Source organism: Doryrhamphus excisus, linkage group LG21 (genome assembly GCF_037039965.1).
Source record: "Doryrhamphus excisus strain RoL-2023G ecotype Guam linkage group LG21, RoL_Dexc_Guam_v1.1, whole genome shotgun sequence".
NCBI classification, from domain to species: domain Eukaryota; kingdom Metazoa; phylum Chordata; class Actinopteri; order Syngnathiformes; family Syngnathidae; genus Doryrhamphus; species Doryrhamphus excisus.
In genome coordinates this window covers 9,951,580-9,968,929 of record NC_136377.1, presented here as the reverse complement: position 1 = coordinate 9,968,929, position 17,350 = coordinate 9,951,580, and positions in this window count along the sequence as shown.

The following is a 17,350-nucleotide window of genomic DNA, read 5'->3' as shown; positions in this document are numbered from 1 at the left end:
TTCAGTATGTGGAAACAAACTATGGAATGGATTGAGTAAGGAAATCAAACAATGCACAACGATGAGCCAATTCAAGAAACAATACAAGCAGTTGATGTTTGCTAAATACAAGGATGAAGAGTCTTGAACCAGTCATGATGTGCTATATATATCACTATATTGACACTTACTAGGGTACCCATTATGGCACTGGATGCTCATATTATTAAAAAAAAAAAAACTTAAACTATATTAGGAAAGCAGGAAGTGAACGAATGTAACAGTTACATTGTAAAATGATTGTAAAAGTACCAGATGGAGGGGTAGGATTTAATAAGCTTTGCTTCTTCCTACTCCTTTTGGACATGTGAAACTGGGAACTGATTATGGGATGCACTCAATTGTAATCTGATGCATGTTCAAATGAAATAAAACCATTACCATTATCATTACTATTACATTGTTATTGTAGCAGCGGACACAAAGAACTATTTTTCTGGTGCCGTGTCGCAGCACCTCAAGCCACTACCGAGACATAATGGGTCAACCCCACAACATTGCGATAGGACACCATGTGTCCTGACTAGGAACAATTATGAATAGATAACCAAATGATCTGTAAAGTATTAGCCCACTTTCCATTTTTTTTATACACAGTTAGATGGACTGTGTTGTGATATTATGTGCTCCACGTATCACTATAAATATTATGGTGGATCACTTCAAGGAAAGTTATCCGTCTGGTCCTGCTGGTCTGGGCTGTCTTTACAGTTTATTTTCAGTAGGTGGAAAAAGTTTCTATCACTGCAGGGTTTGTTGACGCAAACAATTCTTTGTTCATTGTCATACAATCTTTTGGAGCACCCTCCTCATACACTCAAAGCCTTCCCATCGATGATGACCCTGTGCAGCAACAGAAACAGTCCATATCTTTTTTTTTTTGTTTTGTCCCGTCCAGCCATTGGGGCAGATAGTATTGTTGATCTAAATGCCCTTACATGCTAGACAGATTTGCTCTGTGTCAGGAAAGGTGTTGGCTACAACTTCCCTGTACAAATGTTTTTGTTATGCCATTTGGAGCGACTGGACCGGAGCAAGAAGAAGAACAGAAAAGAAGAGGAGAGAAGAGAAAGGTGGGGTCGGGGGGGGGGCAGTAGAGGGAGAGACAAAAACAGCAGCAACAAGAATTCCCAAAACAACAACAGTGACAAACAGAACAGTTAAATGTCAATGATGGCTAAGGGTCACACTGAAACAGTCCATATCTGTCGGCATGGCTTGGCAAGCTCCACATTTACACCACCAAATCATGCCGGTATGATGACTTGCCCCCATCTGCTAGGAAGTTTCACTCCCTCTTCTTGTAGGCTCAACCTCTGTATATTCAGGCTCAAAGATGCCCTGGTTGTATCTGGACGGGAGTTGTGGCTGCCAATTCACGGCTGCGGCCTTTCCGACAACCACCAAACATTCATAGTGTGGGCAACACTGGAGGCAAGTTGGGTAACGTGTCTTGCCCAGGGACACAACGGCAGTGACTGGGTGAAGGGAGTGAGGATCGAACTGCCAACCTTCCAGTTTCTAGATGACTTGCTGTTCCCCCTGAGCCACTCAAGTTAACAAATGGGGTTGGTAAAATGGTGTTATAATGGACAAACACAATGGAGAGTTGATTTGAAGCAAGGGGCAGATCTGGCACTTTTTCCATGTGGTTAACGCTTTACTCCAAACGCAGTTAGAGTAACAGTTGCACAATTAATGTCATGTTACTTGGTTTCCGTTTTAGTTTAGCTAGCCAGAGTAGGGTAAGTGAACGAGTTAACAGAGACAAATACACAAACACAAGCTTTGAACGACTCGGTCAAAGTTCGACCATCTTTAATGTGAAGAGACTCACCTCTCAGGCACAAGCATTACTCAGTGAAAGAAATTTGAGATGGCTCGGAACACTTGGTTTCAGAGCACTTTTTCTAACCTGGCTCACTGTGACGTCACAGTGAACCCTCACCCTCACAGTGCCCAGGTACAAGCTGTAGGCATGCCCCCCGAGCACTTGGGAGTGAGACCAAACACAGCAGCAGGCTGAAAACAGACCATTTTGGAAATCCAAGGATATACAGCTGGAATAGGTACTAATTCTGGAAGATCTAGAAAGCTTTCCGTGCAGGTTATCATGTGTAGCTGCTCTATAGGAGTCCACAACTCAATAAAAACAGCTGAAAACGAGCACAATAGGTCCCCTTTTATAATAGGGCCACAGTTTGACTCTGGCTCCAGATATGCAAATGTTTGAGGCAGCAGTTAGCAACCTGAGGCCAAAACCAAGTGAGTAAAGAACATAACCTCTCCATCCTCTCCACTTTCTACTGTACTTCCTGTCCATCAGTCAGGTGTATTTTTAGGTGTCTTTAAAGCAGTAAGACGGATTGAAAAGTGGTGCTAAAGGAGAAGAGGGGGACCAGGCATCAGTCCCTAATGGCTCTCATGTAGTATTTAAAGGGGAGGAGAGCCTCTTCCCCAAGACCAAAGCAGGCAAGCAGGGTTAAAACTCTGCAGGTAATGGCTGACATTTGCTGGAAAACCAACCTTTTATTCGCCTAATCGTTGCTACCTGCTCCTCATTTATTGCCCTGGAGCATGTCTCCCTCCTCTTCGACTGTTTTTCCAGGAATACAAGGGAAATGCAAACACTCCGGGAGACAGCTGGATGTTTAATCTGTTCTTTGATTTGTTCAGAAATAATCTTAATGTCTGCATCCTCAAGGAAGCAAAAACAACTGTACATTTCTTTTGAAATGCTTCACAGATTACATTTAATTTCAGCATTGATAAATGACATGAACAATGTGTGGTGAACCATCCTGATGATCAGTAGGCTTACTGTCTTTTGGCTTTTTTCTTTTGCCGAGAAAAATGAAATGTCTGAATGACTGAATGTCATTCTTCTTCTAAATTTTTAGTTGGAGAGCCGCTGAACATCCACTGTGATGACTACAACCTTTATAGTTGATCCCTTTATTGCCAATTTTTGTCTTTTTGGCTTATCGTCCCAATTAATTACGGATAAAATTAATTGGCAAAAAAAGAGATATCTGTTTTTATCACATACTACAGTGTTAATTGGCCCTGTACCCTAGAACAGTGATTTTCAACCACTGTGCCGCGGCACACTAGTGTACCTTGAGAAACCGTCAGGTGTGCCGTGAGGAATTATCCAATATAACTTTTTATAATTAACATTTATTAATCATCATTTGCAAATATTATATCAATAGCCATTATGTCAATAGTATACATGGACCCAAATATTCCAATTGCATTTGGTTTATTTGCTCAAACGGAAAGAATTGAACAGGGATGGAATATTCCTTTAACCCAGGGGTCTCAAACTCGCGGCCCACGAGACATTTTGTAACATTTTTGGTTAGTGGTGTGCCACAAGATTTTTCCAATGTAAAAAAACCTGTTGTGGCTCAAAAAAGGTTGAAAAACACTGCCCTAGAAACTGCCCATGAATGATACGGGAAAAGGCCGAAATGATACTGTGTCAATGCCCAGGGCAGTGATACTGACAAACTATAGAGTTTAACCATGTCAGTATCAGCCCCCGTAGCTGTCCAATCAGAGCGCGCTGCTCTGGTATCGTGCCCGTGAAACAACCAATCAGAGAACAGTGCACGAGGGTTTGTTTTGCTGCCGTCTGTGCTCTGTCAACATGTCAGCGGTTGACACTCCCGGCGAAAGACAAATAGGTAAAATAGCAAACAGAATACTAGAAATGGAACGTTTTATCACCATTAATGAGGAGGACACTCTTGAAATGATCGAAAAAACTAAAAATGCAAATACAAGTCGGAAAACCAAGGGCAACTGCAACTGCAAGAACGAACGAAGACTGGTAGAAAGTATTCCCCCACCTGAGTTAGACAAATACGTGTCTATGTTTATTGTAACGTCGTTGCCGACGCTATGGAAAGGACACGACTGTGATCGCTAACAAGCTTTTATTACACAACAATACTGGCTACTGTCGGCCGTAACCACGCCGTTGCAACCACCGCCAGCAACGCAACAGTGCTTCCTCAACACGACACGCCCCCACCCCTGGTGCATTCACAGTCACGCGGAACAGTGAATCTCTCAAATCAAAATTCAACTCTCTGGCACGTTACATGATGGAAAAAAGAAAGTACGTGATAATAAGCTCATGATGAAATAGTATGTGATAATAAGATCATCACATGGTTTGTCTGGTATCAGGCCCAGTATCATGCCCCCGTGTGCTAGAATCATAATTATCATAATATTCATAATCATAATAATCATAATACTATAATAATAATAGTATAATAGTATAATAATAATATAATAATAATATAATAATCACATTTAAGTGTGACTGAAACATTTAAGTGTGACAAACATGTCAAGTTGACCTGTGTCATGTTGGCTGGGATTCCAGTCCAAATAAATATGTTGTGTATTTTGTGTGTGATGAGTACCGCTTATAGTTTTGATTCATTGAGTCATTGCATTTTTTATGTTTGGTGTATCAGCACTGAAACCGAAAAGCTCAGCTACAATCTCACAGTCAGAAAATACTGAGACTTTGTTTGGTTTTTAACACCTGAGTTGTTCAGGTTTGCTTGGTCGTCATTAGAATTATTAAAAACATGAAGTTTAACGTCACTCTTGATAATGACTGCTTTTAATTAGTCGGGACTATTACTGGGCAGCAACACAGTCAGGAGAATCTCTGCCTTGGAATCTCCGCTTGGCCATCTCAGTGTGGAGTTTGCATGTTCTCCCCTTGCGTGGGTGGTTCGGGGACTCGGGTTTCCTCCCACATTCCAAAAACATGCTAGGTTAATTGTCCATAGGTATGAATGTGAGTGTGAATGGTTGTTTGTCTATATGTGCCCTGTGATTGGCTGGCCACCAGTCCAGGGTGTACCCCGCCTCTTGCCCGAGGTCAGCTGGGATAGGCTCCAGCATACTCCCGCGAGCCTAATGAGGATAAGCGCTGTAGAAAATGGATGGATGCATGATTACTGAAACCCAAAAGGAAACTTTTGTGTGTATGTTTTGTGTATAACTTTAATAATGATGGCCTAGATGTGTAAAGGACCTTTTGAAGGTACCCAAAGTGCTTGACAGTGAAACCCATTATTCTTTCAGTCACAGTCCTCAGTCACACACTGGTTTGGGGGGAGTCGCACGCTGCCCTGGAGTAGACTGAGATAGACTAATGCAAACATGGCTGCCAGTTCGCGCCTATGGCATGCACAGGAAACCGACAGTACATATGAACAGCCGATCAGAGAATATCAAGTCACTGATGTGTCCTGTTCTGGTTTCATGATGCTAGTATGACTTTTAAGCTAGTTATTGAATGTTTAAGTTGAATTTTTGGTGGTTCAACATCGTAGTCATTCCAGTAAAATGTTAAACATTTGACAAGTAGCACTTTGGGTTATATTAACTTCTTCACTTTGTCTGGTTTTCCGATTCCACACCACCTTTTGGACATTGTTGTCCTTGAAATAGTCTGTTCCATCCGAGGCATTCAACTTCTGATGTTGGTATGCATTTTCTAGTAATGTTCTTTAAAAGCAGTGGCGGTATCTGTGATGACACCAGAGCGGCGAGTGAGGAGAGATAGCTTCTATGCTTTTCTAGAAAATGGAAATAAATAAGTGAATAGAACAAATGTTGTTTTGATCAACTTGAAGTGGGCCTACATGTGTCTTTCGTCCTGGCTTTTATTTCGCATGACGACACTTTGCTGATTTTCTCAAGAACACAGTGACACTTAAAAGCTTTGCCCCTGCGTTGTTGTTGGTTGCCAAGACATTTTTTTACATTTTGTGGGTAAAGATATAGACATGTCTCAATATGGACACACTTAAGAATGCAGTCCAGGTTGGAGCTTTTGATACCACCCTTTTTTTAGGCTTTGCATTACTGTAAGGCAACATGTCAACATGGTATGATAATAAAGTTTGGATGTATTTCGACTGTAAGAAGACAACTAGACAACCAACTAAAGATTCTGCTGGTGGTTTTAGAGACAATTTGACCTAAAAGCGGATTCAAGCTGAGTAGATGGACCTTGACACCTTGCAAAGTGGGACTGAAAGCCCCCTGGAATGTGGAATTTAGGTCTCCCAGTCGGAACGGCCGCCTGTCGGCTCAAAGTTTTTTAAATCTATGTCATTGATTTCTTCCTCGGAGTGGATAGCAGCCACCGGGAGATGAAACAAAACAAAAGAAGCGACATGTTGCAAAGTCAGTGCAACAAGTCCATTCATTTTCTTAAATATAGTATTCAGTGCAATCCTATTGATTTGGATGGTGTTATGCAGGCTTTCTTCTAGTAGTAACATGCTAGGCAACTTCAATGTGCAGAAACAAGCTTATATAAGCAGAGGTTTTGGCATCGCCACTTGCAAAAAGGCATTTCTATACATATTTTTAGGGAGGTCAGCAGTATACATTTGCTGGAAAGGGCAAGTACATTTTTCAGGCTCAATTTAAAAAAATCTGTCCTTCACATCCTCAGTGAAAATATTCAAATCCTCGGCAACACTCAGAAGGATAATTCAAGCACAGGGTTGTTGGTTGTTTGTGCGAGAATTACAAATCAACCATTTTGCTGGATGAGCTCAAACAACAAATGATGTAGGACTGTTTTGGAAAAGAAAGTCCAGTCAGGACAGGACTGCTACTGAGGATAATTGCATAATCTGCATTTGCTAATTCTTTTCTTTGACAAAATGCAATAGTTCTTATGACATGTAAGGACTCACAAATGCTAAGCCTATGACTTCAGACTTGACCTGTCTTGATGTGACTTGCAAGTCATTACGTCAGACTTACAATGAAATACTTTAGGTTTACCTGAAACTTACAAAACACGGACTTTGCTCCCACCTCTGCTAAAAATACTTAGCATGAAGCATGAAGGCTAGATTTTGGAGAACACACTTTCATACACTATTGTGGGACCTCTGAGACGTACTATGTTGAAAAATACTATTATATTGGACCTTGAACTCAAAATGGCCACAGATGCCCGGAGATGAAGACATGGCCTGTATTTTCATGAAAACATGTTTTTCTTCATCTTGTCACCTCTTTTTACTGGGTGAGCAGCTGGGGTTTGACAACTTAAAAATGACAGTTGAATGAAAGTTTCTTTCCCCAGTTTAACACTAAATCCTTTGCTCTGTGCTATAAAGGAGGCCGAAGGCGGGAGTTTTTAAATCAAATTTATATGAAATGAAATGCTCTAAAAAGATCAATAACCACCAAATTGGCTTTTATTAGGAAAATATTAGCAGTGGAAGGAAAAAAAGTTAGAAAAAGGTGGCGCTGGTGCTGTGCACAATCCAATAACCTATTGACTTTGACTCTCTTATTTCAAGTGCACTTAGTGTAGATATTATATAAGACAATCTTTCTTGGCTGACTGGCTATCGCATAACACGAGTAGTCTTTGTTATCAGAAAATAATTGGTAGTAAATGCTAACAAATAGAGAGCTCCATGTGGGGGGAAATGAAATCATTGAGTTACGTTGGTCTTGATTGAGGCTCCAGTTGGATTTAGCTGCTCAATAATCAAATAAAAGAAATGCAGCACTCACTGATAAAAGTACACTCGGTCTTGCCTCTAATTCTTTACCTTTTCATGACTTTGTTCTTACAGTATCGCATTCATTCATTCATTCATTCATTCATTCATTCATTTTCTACCGCTTATCCTCATGAGGGTCGCAGGGGGTGCTGGAGCCTATCCCAGCTCTTTTCAGGCGAGAGGCGGGGTACACCCTGGACTGGTGGCCAACCAATCACAGGGCACATAAGGACAAACAACCATTCACACTCACATTCATACCTATGGACAATTTGGAGTCACCAATTAACCTAGCATGTTTTTGGAATGTGGGACGAAACCGGAGTACCCGGAGAAAACCCACGCATGCACGGGGAGAACATGCAAACTCCACACAGAGATGGCTGAGGGTGGAATTGAACTCAGGTCTCCAAGCTGTATATAGCATGTTGACTTTATTATTTGACTTTTATGACCTGAAAATATCAGCGTTTATTCTCATTAAATTACAAATTAAAAGCACTAAATGAATACAGAGCCACCATCCACCACAGTAAAAGGGGGACGATACAGTATAGTAGTCTGTCTGTGCGGCATGGGAGATAGTTAATGGTGCATTCTAGAACCATCGGACAAAGTGGGATAAGTCGCCACTCCCATTTAACTGTGTACTATTTTCTGAATAAAATAATGGTCCATCTTTCCATAACATATTTCTCTTTCAAATTGTTTTATTTTTTATTTTTGTGGCCTGGTTATTGGGGACCATGCCTTATAGCATGCTTGGGGAAAATGATCATTCATTGTAATATTATGACTTAATTGTTGGAAAATTTCAGCATTTATTTCCTCTTAAAAATTACAACTTATTCTTGGAAAATAAAGTTTTTTATTTCTCTTTCTTTTTTTGGGTCATTTTTAGATATAACTCAATGTTTTGTCTTTAAAAATATATTTCTACATCTCATCATATTATTCCAGAAAAATGTTGTGGTTATTTTTTGTGGGGTCACACTTTTTTTTATTGGGTCGCATAAAGTATTTTTCAGTGATGAATTACTTTGTCTCTTACAATGAAGTATGGAGAATTAAAAGATGAAGAGGCGTTCTGTTCTAAGATGGCAGACAAACGCTGCCCTGACAGCGTTAGAAACATGTGACTACCGCTATATTCCATTAAAACGTAGGCGTGCACATGCCAATTCATGTGCAAAAAAAAAAAAGAAAAAAAAAAAAGCCCATCAAAGTGTGCCGCCATGTACACGGCAATGCATGTTGACGCGATATACGGGATTATCCTCCCATGGAGTTTTTGCGTGACAAAAGGCCACAGTGCACAATAGCGGGAGCTAAACACACTTATTGCAGCAGGAGGGAGGTGCTGCAGGGCTAAAGGCATGATACTTAAATTCACTGGCTTCTGTGAGGCTCTCTGACATTTTGTCGACGATTATTTTTGCAGAATAATAATCCTGCCTCTCGAGTTCAAGTGGTGAAATCACAGAGACAATCGCCGAGGGTGAAGCGATACTCCACTGCTTTACCTGCCTCACTCATTTCTTTTATACATACTTTGAAGCGATAGTAGCTTTGTAGTCAAGGTTTGGTTTATAATGTTAAAAGAGATACTCCTTTTTCACTTTGCACCGTGCATCACTTCAGTATTACCACGGGATGGGCATACACTCCATTAATTACTCCATTAATCCAATGGAATTGTGCAGAATTGATTGCTGATTAATCAAATGGAGCGCGGTACTTGACTGCACCAGCAGAAGCACTTGTTGTCGATGCATTCTCAACTATCGTAAATACTCCACCACCTCTATCCATTACAGTGTCCTGCAATATGCAATGTGCGATATACTTGTAAAGTATACAAATAAATTAACATTAACATTTCCTTTCTACTTTCTCATGCAGTCCACATCACATTAAAGTAAAGTTAACGTCAACTAATGCCTGTCCATTTTGTGGTTGAGGGAAATAAACGGAATTACGGTAGCTCAATTGAATACTTTTTCAAACACGGAACAATTTCTTGGCGATAATCGATAAAGAAAAAGTCTTTAAACGACCAAGCCCGTGTCTATGTCAACCACCGAGTCGTGTGCAGTACATTCCCCATAGGATTAGGGCGTATCATCATCAGCTTACTTGCCAACCCCCCACCCTTAGTCTTCTGAAACACCAAATGACGTTAACAAAATGACCTCAGAGGCAATTCATCTCTATATGGCATTATTTTGTTCCTTCTTTTTTGCACACATGTACAGTGTAAATTGACCACAAATACATATTAGTGTATATTAAATGACAAATATTTCAAAGGCTGCAAAAGGGAACACATGTTTTCACAAGGGTAGGGGACAAGGCTTTCTTTTCCACACCACACAATGAGACATGTCATATGGGACGGCACAGGTGTTCCTAAGAACGTTAACAATGGTTCCGCTAAATGTCTCCTTGCCAGCCCGGACAATGTGACTGAGATCCGGCGGGGACATTAACGCAGCAGAACAGAAGGACAGCAGAACAGAATTCATTAGGAACGTCATTATTTACACCTGCGCTCTGCGTACTGCGACATGTCAACACGTCTCCACTGGACTAAAAAGTAGCTCGGGTGATTAGAATGCATTTTCATATTCTTGTAGGATGTACTGTCATATTTATAGTAGATTCTACTACTAATTGTACTTGACCCTCATGTAATCACATTTCCCTTGCTATTCGCTCCACCCTAAGATGGATCTCTGCATTCAAATGCAAGACCTTGAACCTGCAGAAACAGCTGCCTTTCAAGTACACTAAACCTTACCTCCTGATCTTGTACTCGGCCCACTGGGATTCCTTCTGCAGAACAATATCAAAGCTATACCATCACTCATCAACAGCATAAATCTATGCAAAATAAGCAAGTGTTGTCTCATCACTGAGTCCAGTAAGCTGCAGTTAGCTTTATAGTTGAACACACTGAGGACACGACGTCCTGAAATAAAATCAATTATATCAATCATTTTTATATAAATAAGAAATAAAAAAACAATAACATTGGCCAAAATATATTATTGGCTGCTATTGGCATAACAATGAGATGTCGGTTCATATCAGCACTGTTTTTATTTTACATGTTTCAGATCATCATTTATAGTAAATATTAATCAATGACAACACAATTTCTAATGAAAGGGGGAAAAAATCCAAACCAACATGACCCTGTGTGAAAAAGTGAGATTGAAATATATTGATCTGAAAAAAGGTTATAAAGCCCTTTCTAAAGCATTGGGACTCCAGCGAACCATAGTGAGAGCCATTATTCACAAATGGTGCAAACATGGAAAAAGGTGAACCTTCCCAGAAACCAAAATGACCAAAGAGCGCAGCGACAACTCATCCCAGAGGTCACAAAAGACCCCACAACAACATCCAAAGAACCGCAGGCCTCACTTGCCTCAGTTAAGGTCAGCGTTCATGACTCCACCATAAGAAAGACACTGGACAAAAACGGCCTGCATGGCAGAGTTCAAAGACCAAAAAGAGCATTAAGGCTCTCAACTTGCCCAGTGGCCTTCTGCAAAGATGAGTGGGCCAAAATTCCTCCACAGCGCTGTAAGACACTCTTTCCTAGTTATCACAGATGTTTGATTACAGTTGTTGCCGCTACGGGTGACCCAAGCATTTATTAGCTTTAGGGGACAATCACTTTTTCACTCCGCTGTATATATGTAATAGCACCAATAAACACAGAGAAATATAGTTTATGTAGTTGCTCCGTGCGTCCGCATCACAGAGTACATATTTCGCCCCATTTTCCAAGTCATAGATCCAACTGGGAAAATAATCATATCACGTTCTACTTTAATGTGATGAGAGGTTAAACAGTGGGATCTAAGTTGCCTGTAAATTTTCGTGGATGCTGTAAAATAATGACAGCAGAAGCGGCGACAGATGAGGAACAACACGTGTATGTGTGCATGTGTTTGTGTGTGTTTGTGTGTACGTGTGTATATGTGTGTATATGTGTGTATATGTGTATATGTGTATATGTGTATACGTGTATACGTGTATATGTCCATGCTGTCAATATTCTATACCTGCCCGTGAAGCTTGCCGCCTGTTGGTAAACAAGACTGCCTCACACCCTCTGGAGGCTCATTAAAGTCAGAGTAGCGGATTCTCATACTCACACTTAGCTTTTGTGGTGTTAACAGTCATCAGTAAGTATGAGATGGAGTGAGGTGTAGATGTAGTAAAGTGGAATAAGGCCGACCAGAACCAGACCAGAAACCCATTGCTTAGTTTGTCTTTTCACGCTTCACACTTCAATATATCCCATCGTTAACGTGATATAGTGGGGACTAAATCTTTTCCTGTGGCATGATGAATACAAAATGTGGACCAGATTGAGGATCTGACCCTTGTCACAGCTGAGAAAAAAAGAAACCTCCTGATTAGCTTCTAGAATTCAATGCAGTTTGTCTGTTTCCATACAAAAGTCCTAAGAGTCAAGGGTTCAAGTCAGTGTTTGGCGGCAGGAATATTTAAGGAGAGTAAGCTTCCTTAACCTCTCACTACCGAGTTCATTCAGTTATCATGTTGTTGTTTCAAACAGCACAGCCAGCTCCGCGTAAATCGTCTACGAAAGTTGATGCTAATGAACGAAGTGCTCACAGAGCACCGCTGTGAGTGTCAATGAGGTAGGTGTCAGGATTTGTACGTTTGGTAGACTTGTTGATGCAAATCAAGAAGACGTTTTTGCAACCGGTGGCATCAAAAACAACACAAAAAACATACTGTTCAGGTCATTTGTGCTTTTATCTTTGGCTAAAACTCTAATAAAACATTTGTATTTGTACAATCTGAACACTTCATGAAGCAGTGAAGTAATACTGTATGAATAGTAATATAATATGAAGTCACATCAGCTAATTACTGCCTGATCAGGTAGTTCAGTCAGAAATTCACTGCCAATTGTTCCGCAGCCTTCCTCACAACCATCCATTTCCTTCACGACAATGGCAAAAGTGCTTGTTCTTAGGTGTTTCTTATGTATAATTTGTGTCTCCCGTCTTCCAATGAAAAGTGCATTGTTGTGTTGCTAAATGAGTACAATTGAACGAAGCAAAACTTACCTATTTGATGACCAGGATGGACGGGGTGGCAGCGTGCGTAGCGTGAGGAAGAGATGAAAAAGAAGCAAATGTTAGCTATACAACGGTACTTTAGCATCCATTAGAATCTTCTAAATAGCACAGAGGAGTTATTGAAAGAAAACAAAGTTCCAAAAACATGGACTCCCTAGAAGATATTTTTTAAGAGTCGCTATCAAACTTATTCTTTACTTCTATGCTAATTTGAGTCAATGGCGGAATTTCTTGATGTCATAGTAAATAGGACACTGGTGGCTAATTGCACAAGATGTGCATTGTGGCGTTAGTGGAGGGAAATGTCTGTGCATTTTTTTCACCTGTCCAAGGGGTTCCGTTTGTGTTCTGCTTCATATATTCCATTTTCATGGAACACCAAAAACTGACCAGAACTCACTAGACTGCTGATGGGGATGTCATATAACACACCAACTATCCCGTTAAACAACCTTTGGTCGGAACATTGTGTTTATGCACGCTTTCTGTCTTCATGATGATAAATTATTCACATGGCGGACTAAACACAGTATGTGGTGCCTCCAAGCTGGAGACCTCCTTGTGGATTCCGTGTTGCATCCTTCCATCCTGTATATAAATCAGAAAGCAGTGTCCACTTGTAAATTGCCAGCAAGCCCAAATAACACCCTGGCTGTTTTCAGTATTAATAGAAAAAGAGAAAAAGAATCCATTTCAGGGGCTTTATTGGGTTGGAGTCTTACGTTATCGCCAGCGTGACAGGTGACATGGATTTATTTGCTAGCCAACAACTAATTTTAGATGTATTCGGTGCGCGGCAGATGGTCGGTTTGGTTGTTGGATTTGCGCCCTAAAAATAGTCTGCAAGCAAAATGAATAGAGAAACAAATAATCTGACAGTCAAGTGTAAGTGCTTTTTGTTTAACTTACTAGATGAATGGTAACTGTGTGAAAATCAATAATAAGAAAATAAAATATAATATTGGCTCCGGCATATCCCCGCACCTCGAGTAAGGATAAACAGCAGAGGAGTTGGACAGACGGTCAATGGATAATATAATATGAATCCAATGAGCATTGTTTGTTTAATAGATGAAGAATTCAGTCAATCGTGTGTAATTGTTGGAGGCAAAATGGGCTGCACTGCGTCATACCACCGTCAGAGGTGCTGTTGATTCAGTCTCAATGAACTGGATGGTTAACAAAGAGGGACGACTTGTTTCAACAAAATAATAGCACCTTATATAGCGCCGTATATTCACGTCAATACAGCAGATCGGTCCGGTGATGCCAGAAGGACTTACAGGTCGTGTCAAGGGAATCTGAAGATGATGTTATCATAAACAGAGTCGCTATGACCCCTTTATGTCATCCTGAGACTGCTGCCCCCACGGACCAGAATGGATGGATGTGCGATGGGCCAAGAAATAAAAGAAAACCAAGCCACGCGCCACCATTGGCCCCTGGGCTGCACTTTAGAGACCACTGCTTTAATAGTTCCTTGCCAGGATTGGGCCTGTGACATGACATCACCAACAACTCTTCTCTACTATTTAGCTTGTTAGCATTTTTAGCAAGCGAAGGGTAATTAAGAGTAATGAAAGAGAGGAGCGAGGTGATGTAACAGCTGGAACTAATTGATGCGTGTCTGTCAGGACATCACCGATGCGAGGAGAGGCTTTCGTGGAGGTGGGGTGTCTGCCCTTTGAATGAGTTGTTACACCCTGGAAAAAATGTACTACAAGCCGACCAATCACAACCTTAACGCTAACAATTTCTTTTGCAGGTGCACTTAACATGTTATGATTCAGTGTCGACCCAAGGAAGCTGAAACCTGTGGAATGCAACAAAATGTGCATCTAAGAGCAGCGGACCGTATAAGAAAAAGGTGTACATTTTAGCAGGTCTGGGCAGGTCTGGGCAGGTCTGCATGCGAACATCCAGACAAACAAAACAAAGCAACAATTGCATGTTTAATTCAGGGACCGGTGTCCATGCAGCACCTTGTAATTTGGATGTATGTCGCCTGTAACATTCCTTAAGAGGAGTTAAGAGTTATCGCCTATGCAGCATACAGTCCACTGCAGCACCCCCCCACACCCCCACCCCACTGGATTGATATAGGTGGGCAACATATTTCTGCAGAGTTGCTGGAGGCAGCTGTTCTTTCTAAAAAGGCACTCAGCCTGGAAGGAGGTAATAAAATCCTTGCCTACATTCCCATGAATCCACCCTAAGACTAGATCTTTGCCTCCCAATCACACAAAAGTCTATTTCTCTCCGCTAACTGCGAATTACAGGAAGGATGGAGGGTTCCTGTAGGCCGGGTTTTATGTCACAGCGTGCGAAACAAAAAAATACCAAAGTCATCTTAATTTATCTGGGATAGATCAGCTAGGTCTCCAATCCTCCAAGAGTCATGCTGATGAAAAAGAAAAAAAAACCTAAAGTCTGGCAATGGCCTCACCTGCTCTTCACCCCATTCTCTGACTCTGCTATCTGGCAGACACTTTCTTAAATGCTGCAACGCCTCCTCGCTTATCACGCTTTCAATTTGGCATGTCAGCAACGGTGTCTTGGTGCTGACCTCGGCGGTCTGGCTTGCAGCTCTTGGGGTTTTAAAAAGCATACAAATTCAAAGAAAATGTGGTCCAAAACATGAAGAAGAATCCTGCACTCAAGGCATGACAGCATGACCTCGTTATTGGCATCAATAAAAAATCAATGAAGACAGTAATGACCACAATAGAACTATAGAAAAAAAGACAAAAACGTAAGGTATTTAACATTGAAGTTAAATTATTGCCAACAGTGTATTTTGCACTACAGGAATGACAATTAACTACACCAAAACATGACTGGTACCATTTACTCTCTGGGTACTCTGGGCGTGCCCAGCAGGGAGGAGGCCCCGAGGCTGACCGAGGACACGATGGAGGGATTATGTCTCAGCTGAACGGGGAACGCCTTGGTGTCGTCCTGGTAGTCTGGGTTCAGTTAGTGTTGAAAATTGACATCACATTTTTTTTCTGTTTTGCGTGCATTCTCCTGTTAGTGACAATGTAGCGCGCATCTTGTTGCATTAGTATTAGTACACTGCATGAGACATCTGTATTCTTAATATATAGTATATATATATATATATTTTAATCGGAAAACATATGACTTAGCATTCTCTTAGCTAGCAAACAAAATGGCAACTCAAAAGAGAAATATGGTAGTAGTAACAGACAGTCCTTATAGCTCGGCCTTTGCAGGTTCAAACATTTCTCCCTCACTGTACCGTGTTTTTTTTAATACATTAGTAGTAAGCATGTTACAAGAACGTAACATTCATACATTCAACAGGCTCATCCATACAGTCTCTTGTCTCGGTGGGTGAAGGCTGTGCAACTTGTACGCACACGTGTATCATGACACCCCAAATTAGTAGTAGTAGGAGTAGTAGTAGTAGTAGTAGGCAGAATTTGAAAAACACCAGGAATTTTGGTCGCTTCCTGTAAAGTTTTTACTAGGATAGTACGCAATGGAATGTATGAAAAAATAAATGTAATGCGGCTCGTTACACACTTTGACTTAATTGGCAAACACAAAGGGGAAATACTGTGGCTCAGCAATTACTCCCCCTAGTGATTCAATGAAAAAGCTTGTCATTGCTCCCCTACAGCTAGCCTATCAGACCTCTAAATGTATGTCATCTTACTTGAGCAGGTAGCAGGGAACCGGTCTTTAAACTAGTAGTCTTGCAAAAACGACAGGATGGCGACCCCGGCCAACACATCTCCAACTGACTCAACAGCAATAATGCAACGCAGTAATTGAAGCCCATCGCCGAAGTAACTGCATATTCTCAACATAGGTTTCAGCTTCATGGCGTGGAGAGCAGAGCGCCACACCATGTCAGCTGCAATCAAGTACGTTTTATGGTCTTGCTTTGACAAGTCCAAGTGCCACGTTGCCCCATGCGAATGAGAGAAGACGCCTGTCCAGTCCCTCCTCTTTCTTTCTTAGGTCTTTTTATAGACCTTTTTTCAGGCATCTTATCCATGCAACCTATTTCTTCACATTTACATCAGTCCCTGCTCTGAAGTCTCTTCGCTGCTCACTCACCCTCCATCTCAGACTCCTGCCCCCAGGGTGGACCATTAACACAGGACTGCAGGATGAAGGGACAGGCTTTCCCAGGCTGAAGATCAACCTGGACCGCTCAGTGTATGGTCACTGCACACGATGCCCTGCTAGCGCTTACAGCCCTACACCCCTGGACCCCGCAGAGGATCTCGCATCACGCATATATGCACGCGAATAAGCAAATTGGACCACTGCAGCGGTTTTTGTGGATACAGCTTTAGCTTTGTTTGGCTGACAGTGCAACAAAAATCACAGACCCTAACCTCAAAATGTAGTGGTTTTTAACCAGAATAAATAACCTATTTATTTATCCAGCCAGCTAGCTAGCAATCCAATTGCCAACAATATGATACATTGAAGATAATGTAAAAAGTAACTCCCGATGCCAATCATTCAAATAACTGCATCATTAAAGTCCCACATGTTGCTGCAAACCCGCACTTTTGACCCGTTTGTATCACAACCAGGTATAATACTTATAGTATAAGTATAATCCAA